Here is a 6,492-nt window from a genome sequence, read left to right as displayed (position 1 = left end):
AAGAGACAAATTTAGGTGGTTAATGTGAAATATTTGTGAAAGTTTGCAACTGTTCCATTTGATAGTGCAGCAATTAAATTACTACCATACTTGCCAGAAAAGTATATAGATTTGAACTTTCTTACAGTTTAAAAAAAGAATATTGTTATTTATTAAGAGTACAACCTACTGGAACATATCAAATTTCAGTGTGGTGCAAACTGTATTACAGAGGAAAAGATTTCTGGCAATACACTCTTTGTGTTTTGCTATTGCTTCAGTATTCCGTGGAATGACAATTTTGTCGTAAACTTTTAAATTCTCATTGTTCTGGACTAATAAATAGAGTTGGGACCATAATTATGCTATGATGTGGTTCGGATAGAGCCGTAACTAGACTTTTTGGTGCTCTGTGCCAGAAAGAGAATTGGCACCCCCACCCCCACAGGACAAAACTGATCACAGAGAAAGCCCATGCTGTGATGCCCCTTCATACATACATACATACATACATATCATACATATATATATATATATATATATATATACACACACACACACACACACACACACACACACACACATATACATTTTCGGGGCTGACACCCCTTCCTCAGGACCACATACACATAAAATAAACAAGACACATAAACAACTTACCCCCCTACGTAGTCACATCTTAATTGACACACCTGAATAGGAGCTGCTTATCAGTGTCCACACCGCCCGGTGCGCCTGTTGCCACACTTCTGGAGTTCACAGGAAGGGTAACCATGGTAGCAGAGAGCTTGCATTCCAGCTGGCCCCAATTCTGCATTCCAGCATCTGGGCACAATGCTCACTCCAAAGCAGATGATCCCATATTAGCAGTGCCACACAGGGGACTAAGGGGTCTATTTACTAAGCCTTGGATGGAAATAAAGTCGATGGAGATAACGTATCAGCCAATCAGCTCCTGTCATTTTTCAAACCCAGCCTGTGACATGGCAATTAGGAGCCGATTGGCAGGGACTTTATCTCCGTCTACTTTATCTCCATCCAAGTCTTAGTAAATAGACCCCTAAGCTACATATTCAATGGTGAAAAATATAATGTAAATAACAATAAAGAATATACAATGGTGAAAAATACAATGTAAATAACAATAAAAAAGAAGAAATACAACACCAAACGCAAGGATATACAAATCAAAATGAAGTTACAGGGACGCTATTTAATCCATTATGATTCCTCCTGTTGAATTAAATAGTGTCCTGAGCAAGCTGCTATTTTGTGGAGTGCCAGCAGAAGTTAGATGTAGGAGAATAATCCACCTCCTTCTCTACCCCGTCCCCCATCTGATGCTGCCCTGCTCAGTTCTGTAAATGCTGGGATGACAGGCCAAGCTCCAACCGCTGTATGTTAAATATGTAAGGAGAGGTTCAGCAATGTTTAGTTCAAGTGACAGGTTAACCACTGATAATTGAGACACTATCCTCTCCTGACTGGGAATAGGTTGGTTAAGTATTTATATCTGAAAACCATATAAGGCATAATTTATTGTATACTCAATGGCATCCATATCAGTAGCGTTTCTTCATCTGAGAACGCTACTGATCTGGATGCCGTTAAGTATACAATAAATGATGCCTTTTTCATATATAAACAAACATACATACACACATACATACACACACACACACACACACACACACACACACATATATATATATATATATATATGTAGAAAAAATATATATACAGCGCCACTTGTGGGATGGATTCCAAAGTAATGTCAAACCGTTTCTAAAAGAGAAAATCTTTAAAAACACACACTCTACCTTGTTATAGGTGTCTGCCACCCCCTAAAAATGCAATGCTGGTAGAGTATTGCTAGAATGTATGGAAAAAGTGGGGGATAGGGGTACCGGCGACCTGTGTTGTTTTAAAAAAGTATGTACTAAAAAAACTTTGGATTTATGAGCCAAAAAAATATATATATAAAAATAAACCAATTTTAATAAAATATAAAAGTTATTTGATACAAAATTAAAATTTTCAAGAGATAATAGTATATAAATATATAAATATAAGATAGGAGATTCGACTTAGCTTTAAAAATAGGCAGGGGGTCAGTGCAGGGAACCCAACGCGTTTCGTCACATATGACTTCTTCAAAGGGTAGGGACAGAATGATTACTTAAGCCTATTTATACCCTTACATACTAGGTAAGGGGTTGTGACATCACAGGTGGTCATGTGATTCAATCTCAAGGTCTGACATAAAAATATACATGATGGCTGTTTTAAACGTGACAGCAGTCTGTGGGTGTCATTAGGGGCATATTTACATCTAAAACGAAAATAAATATGTAGGCAAGACCAAGAGACAGTTGAAAATAAGGATCCAGGAACACATCAGAAATATTAAAAATAAAGTCGAAAGCCACACAGTCTCCAGACACTTCACATCACAACACAATTCAAATCCAGAAGACCTTACGTTCAAGGCGATTGAGCATGTGGACCTGGGCGAGAGAGGTGGTGACCTTGCAAACAAGCTCTCAAGACGCGAAATGTACTGGATTTTCCAGTTGGGGACCCTGCAACCAACAGGCCTTAACGAAGGATACGAGATTGCACCTTTCCTGTGAGGTGCAGTATCCTCTTTTTTCATATACTCCTGCTTGTCACATTCACAATCTTCCTCTTAGTAAACACAATTTTGCACTATAATAAATTATTTAAGCTAACCTGAACTCGAGTGTTATTGAGCAATCGGACCACCGGTGTTACGACGTCTCACACATATGTACAGTCATACCACACTGGTACGCCCAACCTCGTCCGATCTTGGAAGCTAAGCAGTGTATCGGGCCTGACCAGTACCAGGGAAGGGGACTACCTGGGAAGATCAGGTACTGTAGTGAGTGAAGATAGGACGTCAAGCCAACTGGTGGGCGATCTATCAATACTTGGCATTTCTACAACTAAACGTGTCCTTTAGGAATTTTTTAAAAAAACCTTAAAATACCTACGTGTTTTTAAAAAATATATAATAAATATATATATTTTTTAATTATTATCTACTATTATTATTATTATTTATAGTAATTGTTCTTTGCGTTAATGTGCTGAAAAAAAGCTTTTAAACACAGCTGTGTTAATTTACATATATGGTATAAGCACCTCCCCCTCACCTTAGAATCACCTGAGAGAGCCCTGTCAGACAGTGTAAACGGATCACTGTATTATAATTTGCATATAGATACCCACTCAAATACTAGCCTATGGATTGTTATGATATTGACAACTGCTGGTTTATGATAAATAAACACCGCTATAAGGATTACTACCAACTGCTTGTTTTTATTTTTTACATGGAAACGTTGCCATGGATATTCCTTATTGAAAAGAATATGGGTCTCCTGAAACTCCAATAAAATGGCCACCGCAACTCCTCTAATTCCTATGGTTTTTCCACACAAAGAAATGGCCGCCGTGAAGGAGAAAACCCTGACCAGAGACTGAGGAGACACAATAGAACACACTGAGATCGGGTTTCGCCGCCGGCGCATGCGCAGACGCGAACAGGAAGTGGGGCGGAAGTGCCCGAAGTCATGTGACCCGCGGCCTCCGTCACCGGAAGTGTGGCGGAAGTACCGCTATTTAATGTTCTAATCCTTTCTACATGATGTATTTACACTTTTTTAACTTATAAACCATTCGTTTTAGATGTAAATATGCCCCTAATGACACCCACAGACTGCTGTCACGTTTAAAACAGCCATCATGTATATTTTTATGTCAGACCTTGAGATTGAATCACATGACCACCTGTGATGTCACAACCCCTTACCTAGTATGTAAGGGTATAAATAGGCTTAAGTAATCATTCTGTCCCTACCCTTTGAAGAAGTCATATGTGACGAAACGCGTTGGGTTCCCTGCACTGACCCCCTGCCTATTTTTAAAGCTAAGTCGAATCTCCTATCTTATATTTATATATTTATATACTATTATCTCTTGAAAATTTTAATTTTGTATCAAATAACTTTTATATTTTATTAAAATTGGTTTATTTTTATATATATATTTTTTTGGCTCATAAATCCAAAGTTTTTTTAGTACATACTTTTTTAAAACAACACAGGTCGCCGGTACCCCTATCCCCCACTTTTTCCATATATATATATATGTTATAGCAAATACCACTGACTAATCAAAAAATCTCCTGAACCATAAGGCTGGACTGCCGAACCATAAGGCTGGACTGCCTTGCCAATGGCAGTTGCAGAGCAGTCCATTATTTAAATAGGGGAGCAACACTCAGTGATGTTTGACTGTGTTTAGCGGTGGCAGTTGATGTGGCTCCACTATTTGAATAATAGACTGCTCTGCAACTGCCACTGGCAAGTAAGTAATGGAACAGAGCATTGTGTCCTCCGCAACTTGGTATCACCGGCACCATGCAGTCTTTATAGCTCCAGCTGGGGGGGCTGTCTTAACTATACTCTGTGTGTGTGTGTGTGTGTGGGAGGAGGGGGGGAGGGGTGAATTCCCAATAATCATCTCACCCTTTCTAACCCCTTTGTGGGAAGAATTTTGAAATATCCATTCTTAGTGGGTGCCTATGTCACAAAAGCAAGCTACTGTCCAAATGCCAAGTTCCTAGTCCTTATGGTTCAGGAGATTTTATAATGAGTCGGTGGTATTTGCCATATAGATAGATTTATATATATATTTATATTATACACACACATTTATAGAACACTGCGAGAAAATGGATTTAGACACAAATCTATTTTATACCACTTTCATGCACTCAACCTGAGAGCTCAATGACATTCAAATAACACATTTCAATATTCTGCCACACCTGCCAGGACTCAAGCCCACAACCTGCTGCATCCCAGCAAAACACCCCTACCACACAACTTGATCATGCATAAAACCTATGAGATTTCTAACTATATGCAGCTACCTGTACCTCATAAAAAAATAACCAGCACCATAATTGAATCCAAATTATCCAAATCCAGCCAAATTCATAAAACTGGAGTTGATTTGGTGTTCCAGAATTATCTTTTTAGTACTGGTTGCTCAATTTTTTTGCCCAGTAGCTAATACACATATTGATTAATTAGAGAATTGTTTTTTGTGTGTGCATTGTGTTGAACTTACTGGTCATTGTTATTTAGACTGTGTGACCAATGTACTGCAGTGTAGTACTACCAAATCAGACATCATAGGTAGTGCAACTGAAATGTATCAACTTGACCTTAATTTTATGTAGAAGAATTAAGATTACTACAGGCATTTCATTTTTGGCTCACTTACTAGTGAACAATACGTATAATGGTCACTGAGAATTCTCTATTGTACTGCACTTCATATTTGTCTATTGGGAAGATATGGGGTTCCAAATCACTCATGCACTTTGGTAGATGAAAACCAACAGTGGTTAATTGAACAGAATGGATTATAAACAACCAGCACACTTTCACACTGGTGTAAGTCAGGAGCGGGGTGTGTGGCCCGCACACAAGTGTCACCCGATGAGAGGTGACACCAAAGTGCCGACTTCTCAGTGACAGAAGCCGGGTGCTGCACTGTCACTGTGTAGGAGCCGACACTGCACTTACACTTGTCTCCGGGGCAGCCTACATCCCAGGACACCCAAAGCAATGAAACTGGGGTTCGGGTTGCAAAGCCATGCCACCACCCTGATGCCACACTCATTACTCAGAAGGCCACACCCCCTTTTTGGCACGCCAAGTTCGAGGGTTATCTCCTGCACTCGGTGTCACTGTTATTAGTGACGCCTCTGGTGTAAGTAAATAATAAAAAAGTAGGATCAAAGAATGGTGAGGGGAGCGCCTAGTGTCCACTACTAAGGTCCACAAAGTTCTTAATTGGTCTTTTTGTGATTCCGCAGATTTCTTATTGGATGGAGATCAGAGGGAACTTTTTTTCAAATGGTTTGACTGATCATTATAGAATAAACCCTCATACCACAGTTCATCCAAACAATAATGGCTTGTTAGCTCAAAATATCATCAATTAGAAGAAGTTTCACAATAAAATTGATTTCTTACATTGCATAATAAATTTATTGTATTGCTTTTCAGGTTCTATTTTTAACGACCATATACTTTTTGTTTACCTTGCTTTAAAAATGAAGTGTTATTTTTGATACTTTATGTCTATGGCAAAAAAAATTCACAGCTGTACTGCTTTTGCAATGCTAATTATATAATTATACATTACGTGTTTTCTTTTACCCTAAGGCCTAGTCCATAACAAGACATATATTAAGCATGCATTCCTTTCCTACTGATTTTCATGAGTTTTCAGCATTTATGTGACAACACAACACACCGATATAAAACATTCTATATTGGGGCAGAGTGGGACATTTATATTAGATTTAAATGCACATATTTGCTACTTAAGACGGGCATATCTCAGAGTTGGCAACAGAAATTCTTTAAGCTTTTTTTATTAAATGTCCTGTAATGTACAGTATCCTGT

The 6,492-nt window shown here is 38.6% G+C and overlaps 1 pseudogene; it reads left to right on the top strand.

Annotated features, from left to right (window-relative positions):
- The first annotated feature begins 2,768 nt into the window (after positions 1-2,768).
- Positions 2,769-2,888, top strand: LOC134937614 (5S ribosomal RNA; annotated as a pseudogene).
- The last annotated feature ends 3,604 nt before the right edge of the window (positions 2,889-6,492 follow it).

Source organism: Pseudophryne corroboree, chromosome 6, assembly GCF_028390025.1.
Source record: "Pseudophryne corroboree isolate aPseCor3 chromosome 6, aPseCor3.hap2, whole genome shotgun sequence".
Taxonomy (NCBI): Eukaryota; Metazoa; Chordata; class Amphibia; order Anura; family Myobatrachidae; genus Pseudophryne; species Pseudophryne corroboree.
Note: the sequence above shows the minus strand (reverse complement) of the source record. Positions and strands in the feature narration are given on the sequence as shown.